General features: G+C 41.9%; 1 protein-coding gene across 8 annotated transcripts in view; it reads left to right on the top strand.

Annotated features, from left to right (window-relative positions):
- The first annotated feature begins 6,116 nt into the window (after positions 1 to 6,116).
- Positions 6,117 to 15,384, top strand: part of L3MBTL3 (L3MBTL histone methyl-lysine binding protein 3) — a 120,000-nt gene continuing 110,732 nt past the window's right edge. For 2 of the 8 annotated variants that reach the window (XM_007190841.2, XM_007190839.2), the window contains exons 1-2: positions 7,894 to 8,182; positions 9,528 to 9,601. The gene's annotated coding sequence lies outside the window, so the exon portion shown is untranslated. Of the gene's footprint in view, positions 6,194 to 7,242; positions 7,259 to 7,893; positions 8,183 to 9,046; positions 9,063 to 9,527; positions 9,602 to 15,384 lie in introns of those variants that run through there. The other 6 variants (XM_057528267.1, XM_057528263.1, XM_057528264.1 and 3 more) reach the window with 5 other exon arrangements.

Raw genomic sequence — 15,384 nt, 5'->3', positions numbered from 1 at the left:
GCCAATCAGAATAGTGACCAAAACTCAGTATCTCTTTTCAGTCCAATACATTTTCAGACTTTCCTGCAACTCCACAGAGACACCTGATTGGATTTGGGCATTTCCCAAATCTCCTTAAACTAGATTACTCTTGACTGATTTCATCAATGGTATACTGATTTTTACCCTTTCATTCTTCACTGTCTACAAATTCCAAGGGCATGCATACAGAAACCCCCAACACACTGACAGGAGGAAAGAACTACTTTCTTGGAGAGGTTTTCGTAGAAAAAGATTGGGAAATTACTGAGATGTGGTGAAATGTTTCAATACTGAATTTCAAAATTTTATTCCTTACAGTCTTCAAACCCATTGAGAAACCCCAGTTTAAAAACCTTTCTATTGATTCTAGTTCCTGAAATAGAACCAAGTGAAAGGCAGAGCTAGTATAATTTAAAGTAACAGATTGTCTTCTTCTCGAACGCTGACATTCCATTCGGCATTCTACATGAACAAAGTAATGTTCCAGATTTTATTTTTATTGTACAGTTACACTTAACTGTATTTATGTGATGAATTTTATTCTAGATATAGGTATTAATGATTGGAACCATGCCTCAGTTACCTCCCTTATGAAAGATAACGTAGGAATGTTATAACAAATATTTAGTTAAAAAACTGAAAAGGGCTTTGAAAATATAAAAGTGTAATATAAATGCTAAATAAAGATAATATATTCTGAACAGCAGGCTCCTTTGAAATAGGGCCTATGAATTCCATTAGCACTCTCTGTTTACATGCTTTCAGGAACTTTTAGGAGGATGTTGTCCATGGGCACGCCTGTGACATGACACCTCTGGCCTAGTAACCAGCTGGGAAAGGGGCAAGTAAAAGAGTGGACCTAATAATTCACATAATAGTATTTCCTTAAGTCACTGAATAAATATTTATTGCATACTTAACTGTGTGTAGGTACAAGTCTGGGTGTTAGGAATATTGCAGGGAACAACTCAGGCAAAAACCCCCAACTCACAAGCTAACATTTATTGATTACTAACCACATGCCAAGGTTTAGTCTTGTATTACTCCATTAAATCCTAACAACCTCATGAGCTAGGTACTGTAAATATTCCCATTTTATAGACGTGGACTCTGAGGTAAGAGAGGTTCAGCAACTTGCCCAAGATCACACATTAGCAAGTGATGGTGTTGGGATCTGATCCTTACTGTCTGGCCTGCACGTTCCACTAATGGGCACAAGGTGATTGGGTTCTGGGCTGACTAAACTGACTTTCTAACTTGGTCCCCTTTAAATCTGTAAGATTAAAAAGAAGAAGTCATACATACTGCTGTTGCTATGGGTCTTTTGTTTATCTACTCAATTCAAAAAACTGCTCAATTTTTCATAAGGGATGGGGAGCTATCATGGTGATACTAGTGAAGACAGAAATTCTAGCTATGTAAGTGGTTTTCATGATGTCCCAAAGTGGCCAGGCCTTTCCAAGACTAGAATGACATTTGGGGATAGGAGGTCATGTAGAGCCCAGGGCAGCTCTAGCACCTTTATCTTTATCTGGCTGGCTGACTTCTGCTCTGCTCTACCTTATGATTTCTACTTATGCATAGTTTCTAATGCCTAACAGCTAAGGTACCTGCACTCTACCTTTTTCCTCTCTGTGAATCATTTGGTTTTTGTAATGCCTATCAACTAATTTCATCTTCAGTATTTCCGGTTCATATGGCCAAGCGTGAGAATAGACTGTTCCATTTCATCACTTTTGTTCACATGGGGAAGCACTCCCTGCTGACTCATAGGCCACCCCTACTTGATTCAGTCCTTGGATTAAATGCCCACTTCTGGACCAGTCAGCTGTGGCCAGGAGGCCAGGTCAAATGGAAAGAACATTCTAGAACCAGGGTCTAAGTGTATCAGAGGCTACTGTCACAGACCTGTTCTGAAGTCTGGCTTGTTCCTCTAATACTGTTTAGTTATAAGGCTTTTAAATTTAGGCTTTAAGTGAGTAAGTGTGTTATGGAAAATTATAAGCTCTTTTTCCTTTTAATTTAGAAGCCAGTTTATAGTCCCATATTATTCTGCTCTTTTGAATATGTCTGTCATATTTCTAACTTTACCTTTGCATCTAAACAAAATTATAATAAATATTCACATCTATCCAGAATTAATTTCCTCAAGACGTTGAGGATTTAAGATTTACATTATGATCCTTTCCTTACCTGATGAGTAACAGATCCTTTTTCTTTTACTCTCAGCATTTCAATTACATTTCACTATCACAAGCTCTCTGCTATGAATGTATACAGATGTGTCACAGTAAAGATTACCAGTATTCAAATTAGAGTACTATATGGACATTTTAGTGTTATCTAGAACACTAACAAGAAAATCAAACTCAGCTCTTATAAATAAATATCAATAATAAGAATCTTGGCCAAATCAATGGTAATGTCATTTTTATACTTGGAATAACATGGAGCACACAATTATATAGGCTAAAAAATTAAATAATGTGACTCACACTTAAAAGTAAGATAATACATTGAAAGAACGATTTCAAGTATTGTTCATTTAAGAAAATTTCTATGGAAAGATTCAATTTTACCTTAAGAATTGTGACCAATAGCACATGTTACAACATGGGAAACTGGGGTTAGGAAAGAAGTTTGTGGCTATGAAACAGATCAAAACTAACTAGCCATTAGGGAATGGAACTCATGACCTTCATCTCATTAGTACCGGGCCTAAACCAACTGAATGAGCTATAAACTGATAACATCCTGATACTTAGCAGATGGATGGATTTTTCACCCCTTACTTAAAATTCTTTCCTTGGTTCAGTATTATTTGTACTAAAATGTGGCAATGTTACTGTTATGTGGAAGGATGGAAAGGGACACGGCTTTCAAAGAGATCTCAGAAATCAATTGCTACTCTCTTGTCTTTGTGTAACTAGTGAGAGAATTCAGACCCTGAAACATGAGGTGACCTGCCTAATAGTTCCCAGTGGGTGGTGGCAGAACTGGATTACAATGAAAATCTCTTGGACTTCATTCCTGGTCACTTTCCGTTTATGAGGGGCTGGCTGGTGGAGGAGGTCGTCCTTGAGTTTTTCCAGGAAGGACCGTGTCCTGTCAATGCAGAACAAGCTTCGTGTTAGGAAAAGGGAATGTAGGTTTCTAAATTGAATTCACACAGAGTAGAGGTTACAGGATGGAGTATAGTGAGAAAGGTTTTGAATGACCTTCATCTGGGAGGTGATGAGAAGCCTCAAAAAGTGAGTACAGTGATTTAAAACATTTTCCATGTAAAATGGCTTAAGCTTCAGAATATTTAGAAATGGAATAGCCTGAAGTCATGGGGGCAGGGCACAAGTTTGGGTATAAATAAATAAATATAAAGAAAAGTAAAGGAGTGGCTAATACTTTAGTTTGGGACATCAGGGAAGTTACAGACCTGGTCTGAGGATGGATTAGGTATGTATGTGTGCTAGGGTAGAGCAGGGTGGGATGGGAAGTGGGGAGAGTGGTGGAGAGTGATGCGATTAAGGGATGCTGGAAAGAAGGGATTCATCGCGAATTACTAACCAGTGACTGAATGGTGGAAGTGTGAAGGAACAACAAAAAGCTTCTACTAGTATACTACCATTTAGGGAACAGATGGAGAAAGGTTCTGTAAATACTACCAATTTATATAAAGAATAATGCAGTGTTATTTAGATTCTAATAACATATTCTGCCCCTGTCTCAGGTGGTAACACCGATGGATTCTTTGTAGAAAAATCTGGTAGCATTACCCTTACATATGAGTACCTTCAAAATATTTCCCATCCGGAACCACATCTTGGGAACAATTTAGATTAAATCTTTGAGATTTTACTGATGATCTCTGGGGGAGAAAGACAACGTATCGTAGAGAGCCTCAACTCGTCCTTATTTTTGTTAGTGAATAATCTCGACATGTGCATAGGTCTCAGGCAAGCCTTGCTCTCCAAACCCTTGGACCTTTACTCAGGCTTTCTCTGATTGGATCACCTTCCCAGAGAAAAAAGTAGAACCACATACCCTGGACACTTGTCCTTCACGAATCAGCATAGTTATCACCTTTTCTGGAAAGCCTTTCCTATTGCCATAGATGCTCCTCAGTTATAATTTTTCTGCATACCCCTAGTACAACATCTTCCACGCTGTAAAGCAATGCGCAGTGCACTAGACTGTCCCCTTTGCCAGACTGAATTCCTTGTTGCCTAGTTTTGATCATCTGTTTATCCCCAATACCTTGTAGCATGATTAGCACAAGGTAGGCCTTTAATATAAGTTTATGGACTGTGGAAATCTCTGAAAATATATGTGAAGTAGAAACATCATCCAGAAATTATCTAGAGAGAACAAATCTAAAATGGATTTTTAGAAAAAGGAATCTAAAATTAATTTTAGTTTCTTTTGGGGTAAGGTCTTAGTTTTGCCCATGGCCCCCTGGCTTTGCTTCCTTTCTCCTCCTGTAGTCTCTCTCCCTTTGGCCATTTCACTGCTTATTCAAGGGCTAGGGAGAAAAGGAGAGAAGCTGAAATTCAGATCTGTTAATTAGGCTGTTTGGGAGCAACTCAGAAAAAGGTTGGATGTGGTGGGTGAAATCAATGATATTATCTATAGTTCTCACTAACCCAGCCTTCCCCACTTCACATCCCTAAACCAACTGTTTCCCAAAATATGAAGCATATTTTATGAACTCATTTCAGCTTCACAGAGTTTGTTCCTTTGTTTTGAGTACATGTCAAGCCATATATCCTGGTTTTTGGTTTGGAGAATTTGGTCACTATACCAACAGAAGACATTTTCGGGTAGTCTGCTTCTCTAGGGTAATTTCATGGTCCTAAGGAAAGAATTTAACAGTTTATTTTCTGAAACTGGTTCAAGGAACATTCTTTAAGTGAAAAAATTCAATCGAGAATATTATTACTTACATTTTGGAGAAGGATTTTTAATACAGAATTTCCATCTGTGATATATTTAAATTCTAGGCCTCAGGCAGCAATTTTGGAAAAGGGCCTTCTTTACCCTTTATTAGATGCAAACTAAATAGTCCATTCTGAGGGGTGGGGGCATTACTTTATCTCCCCACCCCAGCAAAATGTAAGACCTGCTTCCACCATTCCTGAAGTGCTACATTTTTTTCTCGCGAAGCAAACTCCGTTATTGACATAGAGGTGTTTATCACAATTTCAATTTCTTGAATTATTTTCTAAGTACTTGTATCTAGTAGAAAAGGAGAATGGTGAGCGGCCCAAAAGGAGGCCTGCAGTCAATAAGTGGAAAGCTGTCAATACCGAAATACAATACCCTCCCTTGATCTAGTTTTGATGCCTTAGCAAAGACAGGTTTTGCTATTTAGGACCGCTCAGCCATCTTGACTGAATACATTCAGAGGGTCGTCCTCGACCTGCTTATTGCCAGAGGACAGAGGACTTTAACACTGATTTCTAAGTTGACATACGTATCCCAACATATTTCACAACAGAGGCCTAACACGTTTAAGCTGTCAATAAAGACCAACACTTAAGAAACGCAAAGCACGTGCACACTTCACATGCACACTTTATAATGTATTCTTCCAGTCCTAAAAGCGGGGGAGGTTCTAGGGCGTAAAAACTTAAAACTTTATTTCTTATTTTTCCTGACCTGTAGCATGCATTTAGCCTTTGGGTTGTGTTCGTACAAGACTAAGCCCCACTCTTTAATGGCTGAAAGCATACGTTTAACAGTATATGGTGGATTAGCTGCTCTGAGAAATGCCTTTTTAAAAAAGTAAAGTGAAAAATAGACAAAGAAATTTATAACCTTAGCAGTCTTTCATATTTGTTTTGATTGTTCTTGAACCAGCCCTGAGCCGGTGACAAGGGTATTGAAAAGATGCACCTGAAACAGTGTCTGCGGGCTGCTGCATTTGCCAACCCGCTTTAATGCTGCTTTCCAGCGGCGAAGGCGCAGCAGCATTAACAGGGAAGCCAGAGCGAGCTTCCCCGGCGGCGGCGGCGGCGGCGGCGGTGGCGGTGGCGGCGGCGGCGGCGGCGGCACCGGCACCAGCGCAGTTTCCCCTCTCCCCAGCCCTGACTACGCGCACATGCGCAGTGCGCCCGCAGCCCTGGACCATTTGTCAGGACTACTCGTGAGACGGAGAAAAAAAAAAGAAAATTTGGGGGTAAGAAGCGGTTGATCGGATCTAATCTCTTATTAATCTGAAGATTTGTCCGTGCAAAAGCCATTCATTTATTTTTCTGGGTGAGGATGAAAGTTAAGAGACCTATAGAGAGAAGGAAGCGCACCCTCGTCTTGTGAAACAGATCAGGGGAGGGGAAAGGACAGAAGGGGTTTCTCCCCCACTTCTCTGCGCCTCTGGGAAAGAGAAGAAAACTTAATCCTGGGGAAAAAAGTGGGCAAGTGACTCAGAAACGGCTGGAGGGGGAGTCTCTGGGCATCTCACTCTGAAGTAGTGAGTGCGAGTGTGAAAGAGGAACAAAAGAGAGAGAAAAGAGAAAGGAAAAAATGGGGGGAGGAGAGACTTGCATTTTTTTCTTTGCGCGCACACGGGGAAGGGTGTGGGGGGCCGTGCGGAAAGGAGCCGGGGCGAGGCGGCCGCGTCGGGCTCTCGCCCGCGCGCAGGCGGCCAGATGCGTGTGTGCCCCCTCCCCCGCGCCCCCCGAGCTTGTCACTTTGGTCGCTTTCATGACACCGGGCGCGGGGTGGGGAGCGCGGCGGCGCCGGGCTCCGCCGGGGTGCGTGCCCGAGTGGGCGCCGCGGAGCCGCAGCCCGGGCGGCGAGCGCGGCGGCCGAGGCTGGGGGCGCCGGCGGGGGCGGCCGGGGCCGCGGATCGGTGCGGCGAGAGGCGCGAGCCCCGCGCGCCGCCCCTGCGGCCCCCTCCGCCCGTGTGGCCTTTGTGCCGGGCGCGCACCGGAGAGCGAGCGAGCGAGCGCGAGAAGTACAAGTACGGGAGACCGAGGCAGTGGGAAAAGAGGCCGGGCCACTTTCTCCCCGCTCGGGCTGCGGAGAATGGACTGGTTGAATGTGCAGGCGCGTCTCCCCGGCGTGTGCTGTGTGTGTGTGTGTGTGTGTGTGTGTGTGTGCGCGCGCGGCGGAAAGGCCTCCCCGACTCCCACCGCGCACACGCACACTCACACGCACGCACACACTCACGGACCCGCGGCGGGCTCGGCGGCCGAGAGTTTGCGTTTTCTTCCTCGCCGCCTCCCCCTTCCCGACCGACTGTGTGAGAATTTCATATAGATCAGCTCCAATTTCCGCCATTTTGGGAAAGTTGCACAAAAATAAACCCTCCGGTTTATTTCTGCCCGAGGCAGGAAAGTGCTTCGGGAAGCGAGGCGGCGCGGGCCCGCGGCGGCCGTCCGCGCGGGGGAGGGCGCAGGGCGCGGGCTCGCGGGCCGGGCCGGGAGCCCGCGCCGTCGCTGCATTCGCCCCGCGCCGTGCCGCGCCGGCCCGGGTGCGGGCGCGGGCGTGTGTCGGGAGGCGGCGGCCGCGGCGGCGGTAGCGGCGGGCGGCGGCGGCCGCCGCGCCGGGGAGGCGGGCGGGGGTTGGGGGGGTGGAGGCGCGGGGCTGCTTTTCCTGCAACTTGTTTACGCCGTGCTTATACTGGGGAGGCAAAGAGGGGTCCGAGGCGGGGCCGCCGCCCGCCTCGCGCCGCGTGCGTGTGCCGTTCCGGGATAATGGGTTTTGCACACTAGCGTCCTGGGCCCGGCGGGCCGTCCTCGCGCCGCGGCGGCCCGGCGGGGGGAAGTAGAGGCCGGCGGGGGTGGGGATCGGGAAGCGCAGGAGCCGAGGCATCCGCCGCGCGCCCCGCGAGCTGGTGGGGCGGGGGGTGGGGAGGAGCGGGAGGAAAACTTGTGAGCCCTGGAAGCGGGGGAGGGGGGCGCAACTTCTGTGCTGGTGGTAAAACTTTAATTACCTTGAAAGAAAAAGGCCCTCCAGTCTCCCTCACCCTTTCTGGTCAAAGCCCGGCCCAAGCGCGACCGTGAGAGAAAGTTTAAAAGCGGGCACTTTCCTCCCCGCCTTCCCCGCGGAGGGGTGGGGGTATCTGTTTGTCCGTCTGCGCTCGGAGAGAGGTGGGGGTAACGAGCCGCCCTCCCGGGTCGCGAAGATCGTGGCTCTTACCCCACCCTTCCACGGGGAGACGAAGGTAAACGTCGCTTCGGTTTCCCTCCTACCTCCCCCCTCCCCGCTTCCTTTTCCTCCCCCTCCCTGCCGATTTTTTGAGGGGACCCAAAAAACGGAGTCTCTTTCCTTATGCAACTTCCTCGGGCGCTGTGAGCACGGCCCTTCCCCCTCCCTGCATCCCTCGGCCCGCTCCTCTACCACCTCGGGTCTACCGCCAGAAAAATGCGTTAGAGATCCCTCAGAGTGCACCGAAACAAAAATAGATTTTTGATTGTTCTGAGTTTAAGTTCAGGGAAACTGAGATGAGAAATAAGAATGGGGCGGGGGGGAGCGGCTGGAGCGAGTGCGTCGAATATTAATTTTGATTTTCCTAGAGGGTTGTTTGTAATAGCTTTATTGGTTTGGGGAGCCCGAGAGTCTCTGTACTGGCTAGCTCGGTCGCGTGGATTTTTGCGCAAGTTTTTAGAAAAACACTGACTCGAGTAGAGCATTTCTCCGGAAAGTTTCAAGTGCAGCAAAATAGCGAACGTACAAAACTGGCCAAGGGGAGACCTCTAGTGGTTAAACGCATCTTTAAGTTCGGAAGGCCGAGAGCAAACTTTGGCCTTTACTTTTAGCTACGTAGTCCGTTCAGACGTGGAAGTAATTAGACGACCCGAGCGAGCAGCCAGATGTTGTGTGAGAGGATGCTGAGCAGAAATAGAAAGTTTAGTACATTGGAGAGCAAATGAGATCTGAGGACCCAGACTCTACAGCTTCCACTCTTCATTACTTCTCTGGGAAAAAACACTTCGCTTTTATTCTGGGGTTTGAGATTGGTCACTCTCTGGATTAGAAGCAATTGTTTTCTATATTTATCGTTGTCTACACATTTGATCAACTTTTAATCAGGAGTCACAGCGGTAATTTCATTTGAACGTTAATAAAAATGCAAAGTGCAATTTGTGTTTAAAACGTCGAAAAAATGAGAAAGACCTTTGGTTGAAATTTGCCTTTTATGTGAGCTGATCATTTTATTCTCTAATAAATATAATTTAAGGCTGGTATTTAGTTTCTTAAACATACAGTTATATATAGTCATAAAATAAATGGCCCCTTTTAGTGCTAAGAGTGTAATTTTGTTTCACTGCAAAAGACATTATTTCTGAATGCTTTGTATAATTTGTGATTTAAACGCTTAAATATTTGATATATGGACAAAACTTGCTTACATAGTTTTTTTTTTTTAACATACCAAGTGGTAATGTACGAAATTATGCAATAAATCAGCAATTCAAAATTTATGCATATTAATTGCGGGTTTGAAGGTTTCTTTTTTTTATGACAATATTTTGATTTTATTTGTCCTCCCTTTAAATCAATGCTAGACCTCCGGAAGAAGTCTTGAGGGTGGACGACAGTCTTAAAGACCATCAGACAATTATTTCTTCACTGCAACTAGGTAAGAGTTGCATGTTGAAACAAATTCCTTGATATACTTGCAACTGTTAAAAGCTGCATTTGGGGATGAGGGAGGAGAGTGTGGAACAAGGTTGGCAGAAAAACATCATTTTGTGAGGGCCGCTTTGAATGCGTGAAAGGCTTGACACTGAGTGTGATTGAGGCTCCAATTAAAACAGGAAAAGTTAAGAGATTGTTCTGGATAACCTTTGGACTGGCTTTTTGCTAGATTCTTAATTCACACTCCAATAGCACCTGTTTTCTACTGAAAGTAAATAACTTTATTCTTTGGAATTGAGAAAGTGGGAAAACTAGAACAAAGCAATTGTGAATTAATATAACTGTTGTATAAGTACACAGTGATATGGCAGGTTCTGAAACTTGGTAAAATTTTGTAGGTGAAATTCACAACAAGATCTTTGGGGATATTTAAGTAACTTATATTCTGTGACTCAAGTCCAACGGTGGGCTGACTTGTGCCAAATATTGAATCATAGGTTATAGTGAGTTTCCAGTGTGTTATCATAAACTTGTCAACTTTTAAGCATATCACCACAGGGAATACAGCTGTTGTCCAGTAGAGATCCCTTTGGTAATTTTGGAGGGTGCTGGTTTGTCTCCAATAATCCAGGGCCTACTTTCAGGACAAAGGTCATTCTCAGGCAAAGGGGGGCCCTCTCTGGCTAGAGCATCAAAGTACATTTGTGCTACTGTAGTGCTTTCTACTATGTATACCTTTTTTCTTTTGATCTTTCCCTTTCTTTTTCTGCCTTTCATTTTCCTTCTCTGTCTTGAGTATTAAAGGAGTTGCTAATTCTTGTTTGGCAAAAACAAAAGAAAACAAAATAAATTAGCAGGACTAATAATCCCTATTGAGCCACCTTATAACCAGGGTAGATGTGGTCTCGATGTCATTACTGAATAAATACCAATATAAAAATGATTGTTAAAAGGGAATTTATTGTCATTTTCTGCTTGTGGATCATCTTGAGTAGTATAATTAGCAAAATAAATAGATGTCCACGTAGGTGATGCAGCAGAGACAAGGGGGCAAGAATGGCTCCAAGAAGATCGCCCAGACAGAAGTTGAGTTCAGGCAGGGTGAAATGTGTTTCCTAGGATGGTGAGTTTCATGTTTAGATGTGCTGAGTGGAAGACAGTGATTATTTTTCTTCATTTGGGGAATCATCGTGAGTGTAGATAGAGTACTAGAATAGGAATCAGAAGACAATTTAGCCACTAAATGTACCACTTTGTGTAAGTCACTTTAACTCTTTCAGCCTAGATTTCCCCATCTGGAAAAGTGGAGCAACAATGCTTGCCTTGGTTTCTTTGTTGAAGGGATCAAATAAAATAAGGTTTTGAGCACTATGAAGAGCTATTCAAATGTTTGAAATGGTTGTCATATTACCGTTTCACCTTAGCCAGGTTTTGTGAAAAGGGCAGGAGGTAGGTTTTTAAGAGCTGAACAGAGTGATTTAATTCCTGGCTAAAATTATTAGATTAGTTTTTGGTGTATATATTATATGAACTTGTCACAATACTTCTGGGGGATATTTCTTTTCTTTAGGAAAATGGTAGTTTCTTTTTTACAGCTTTGGCTCCTTGAGAGAAGGGACCATGTTTTTAACATGGTGTTGAATACAAATTGAGATTTATTTATCCCAAACTAGTCATTTGCTACGTAGGAGTAGATGAAATAAATACTTTTAAATATAAAATGATTCCAAATTGTGGAAATGGTAGGGTGATGAAAGTAGAAGGGTTGGTGTGAGGGGAATTCATGTGCTGTAATTAATAGTTTAGTTGTGTGAATCTGCTGGGAAATGAGGATGAGAAAATAGGTAACTGGAGTAGTAAGAATTTAAACTCTCGGGGCCAGAAAATGGGTCCTGCAAATGACTGTGGATTTAGGGGAAGCTACCTGTAGGGCTTTTTCCCCCCTATGTTTTCTAGACCTCTTTGCTGCTTTATTCTAATTCTAATCAACTGTTATCTACATAGAAAAAAGAAAACCACAAGTACTATCTGTCATTGTTTTCCATTTGATGATACTGAACTTGACAAACTCTGACAAGTTTTAGTTTAGTTTATCTCACTTCTCTTGTAAATTATCCAATCAATATGCTAAGAACCCAAAAACCGCATAGTGAAGGAAAGAAGAAATATATGTCCTGTTTAATTCGTCCCTGAGTAATCGAAGGTTGGTTCTTGAAAAATTCCACTGGTTTGTTTTGTTTGATAGTTTATTTCTAAGAAATACATATATCAACAAAGGCTATTTATAATAGGATGGGAAACTTACAAAAGAAGTTACTTTATGTGGTGTGGACAAGGGTACCCTTGGGGTCCCAAGGTTGGGTAACCTGAGTAATCTCTCTAGCGATGTTTCTACTAGTTAACTCATTTTTATTGAGCTCTTACTGTGCTGAACACTGAAAGACTAGGTCTTTGCCCTTGATGAGTTCCCTACACGCTTACCCCAGGAGTTTGATTTATGAAGTCGAATTGAATAAAGCCTTTAAGAAGTCCTTTTGTAGGAGACAGGGTGGTTTGAAGGAAAGAACAAGGACTTTTGAGAGGAACTTGTATAAAGTTGGGCGATCCTGGATGTGGGTCCAGTTTCTTCCTCAGAAGTGGACTTATAGTTAATGACTTGGGTAGTGATTAGAAGAATTACATATGTATTATAGTAAAACCTTTTTATTATTATTTACTATTCTTTCTGTAAGTCAGTGTTTTATGTCAGTCCACAAATATTTATTGAGTATCTATTTTGTGTATGTCTCCGTTGGGAAGTGCTTCCCATAATCAATACTTAGAATAGGGTGAAATGAATGAATTTGTTGAGGCTACAGAGAAAGCAACAGTCTTTGGCCTCAGTGTGTTCATAATCTAGTTGAGGAGATAATCTATACACATACAATGGTAATTACCAAAACAAAGCCATGGTTCAGTGCTAGTGAAAGGTAGATAGAGGTGAATACAGTTAAGTACTATGGTGGTACTACTGGATGTGTTTCCTAAGGTAGGGACCTGGAAGGTAGGGTGCCCTCTGCAAAACACTGTGAAGTGTTGATACAGTCAATGTAATTGTGTATTGAGTGCCTTCTGAATGTCAAGCATTAAGCTAGATATTTTATATTCATTCATTGATTCGCTCATTCATTCATCTAACAAAAACTTAACCGAGTGCCTTCTGTATGCCCAGGTACTGTTCTAGACACTGAATATTATCCCTAATACTTTCACTAACCTTGAGCATTTGGTATTATTAATTCTCTTTTAGAGCAAACTGGTGCTCAGAGATACTTAGTAACTTGTCTTAGTTCATATCATGCACTTTGAAAGGGGTGGGACCAGGGAAAATGACACTGGCTTTTGTTTTGTTATGTCTTTAACTTTCTAATTTTCCAAATAGTAATTCTTAGAATATTTCTAAGAAAACACATTTCCAGATTAATGTATTTGCTCTTACACGTTGGTTCGCTAAGATGAGCAATAGCGAACAGGTGTAAGAAAAAATTACGGGAAGAAAACACTGTCTCTTCACTTTCCTCTTTTTTGTTCCTTTTTTTAAAAGTTGGGGAAAGACTGAGTTATACTGAAAAGAACACCTTGGTCTAGTTCATGGCCTTGAAGTGATCACTAACTGTTAATAAAACATTACTCAGATTAGTTTTGGGAATTACTGGGCTTATATATAAAAAGATTTCACTTGTTCTGTATAGGAAGAGACCTGATAAGGCAGTAGGGTGTGTTGTCAAAAAGTGTAAATCAATCAATCATCAATCAAAAGATTGGGACCTAAATTTACCATTTTGTGAGCTCAAAACATGATGGAATTTATTCTGATTATAAAAGAAGAAAATTAAAATGAGGGATAGAGATAATGGTGGTGAGAAGCTGGGGGTAGGGAGGAATGTAGTGTTAGAATCAAAGTTTAATAAAGATAACGGAATATGACTAAGAATATATTCACCAAAATACGATAACTACTGATACTATACTCTTTAACTAGAAGAGTAGGCCCATTTACAAAATGAAGTGAAGAGTTTTTGATTCATTGGGTGGTTCTGGATTACAGTGGGAGTCATATAATATTTCTATTATCTGAATCGTGGTCCATCAAGCAGAGCTTTTGTCTGACTTGGAAGGATGCTACTGCAGGCATTGATTATAGGGTGATGGACTGTTTCTCCTTTATTTTTGTTTGTTTTTTTGTTTTGTTTTTTACATTTTTATTGGGGTATAGTTGGTTTACAATGCTGTGTTAGTTTCAGGTGTACAGCCTGTTTCTCCTTTGTTGAAACACTGTCATCCAGTAAATTTTTTTGAGTACCTGCTGTGTGCCAGGCCTTTTCAAGATTGGACTATAGCTTTATGTTATGTGAAATGTTACAGAATTAAACCAGTTCAGTTCCTAAAACACTTTCAGTAGGATGGTTCAGGCACCAAAATCAGTTGATTATTTTTCTCCCATCTGTTACACTGATTGAACCCTGAACTGTGAATTGAGATCCCTGGTCTGGTTGTTAAATGGTCTAGATAATTTCACCCCATTGGTTTGTGGTCTTATTTGGCAGATTGGAGGCCTAGCTGTTCAATCTATTGATAAGGGGTTTAGCTACAAATGGTTATCAGGATAAGCCCTGTAGACATGACTTATGTGACAGAAGTAAAATCTGGTCAAATCTAATTTATTATATGCAAAAGAGAAATCAAGTGTAAATCTTTTAATTCTAGCTCTATGTTCTATAAAAATATGAAGCAGAATAAGAAAAAAGATACTGCTTTTAGCATTTTAAAAATTACGAAGTGAAAAAAGAAAAAAGAACAAGATACTACTTTTAGTTTTCTTTTTTAATTTAAGTTCATGCATATTTTGCATAAGCGTGGAAATATCTGTGTGAGACAGGTTCTTGCTCTTTTTATTCCCTTGAATCCCTCTAATGGGTGTAAAATTTCTATTATTACACTACTAGTGTAATATGTTGATGACATGATAGCATTTTTCAGGATATTTTTGCCTCAAATTGAGATACAGTCTGTACACTGAAAATGAACTTGGAATAAAAGCATTTGAAGAGAGTATATTAAATATACTGTAAGACTGTTAATGTCAGTTTGTGATTTCATTTTCTATGTACATTTTTTTTTCTTGAAAGGCATTTTTCATTTTCTGTTCCTCCTTCAGAGGAAGTAAGTAGGTTAGGCCACAGAATCTCAAATAATTCATCCTTCTTACAGTAACAAACGGAAGGGCAGGAAGTTGAGATTTCGTAAAGGTTGCCTTCAGTGACTACCCCTTTGCATGTAATCTCCATGGCAGAAAAGGTAGCAAATCAGAGAAACCATCAATATGTTATAACTAGGGTCGTTTTCATTAAAACATGACCAGTAGATAACTACTGGTGGTGGTGGGGTGTTTCTGAAAAAGTATCAATAAGAAGGAACTGTCCTAATAACTGATTTCATATTTAAAGGAAGGCATCTACTATATAAGCATATATATGGACAGGAGACCCAGATTCTCAAGGATTTGTTCTTGATACTACTGAGATTTCAGTTCTCACATTGAAATGATCTAGAGTTTTACCTGCCTAAAAGTCTATGAACTTGGGCCCTCAGGGCAAAATTTCACATCTCTCCACAACAGATCTCAGTTCCAGTATGTGTGCGATTCAGAGTTCTTGCCAGTCAGGGTGAGTAGAATATCAAAGCTGGTATCTGTCATGCTTGATTTGAAAGGAAAATTTTTCTTTGTAGCAAAATGTGTTTGTT

The sequence above is a fragment of the Balaenoptera acutorostrata genome, chromosome 14 (genome assembly GCF_949987535.1).
Source record: "Balaenoptera acutorostrata chromosome 14, mBalAcu1.1, whole genome shotgun sequence".
Lineage (NCBI taxonomy): Eukaryota > Metazoa > Chordata > Mammalia > Artiodactyla > Balaenopteridae > Balaenoptera > Balaenoptera acutorostrata.
Note: the sequence above shows the minus strand (reverse complement) of the source record. Positions and strands in the feature narration are given on the sequence as shown.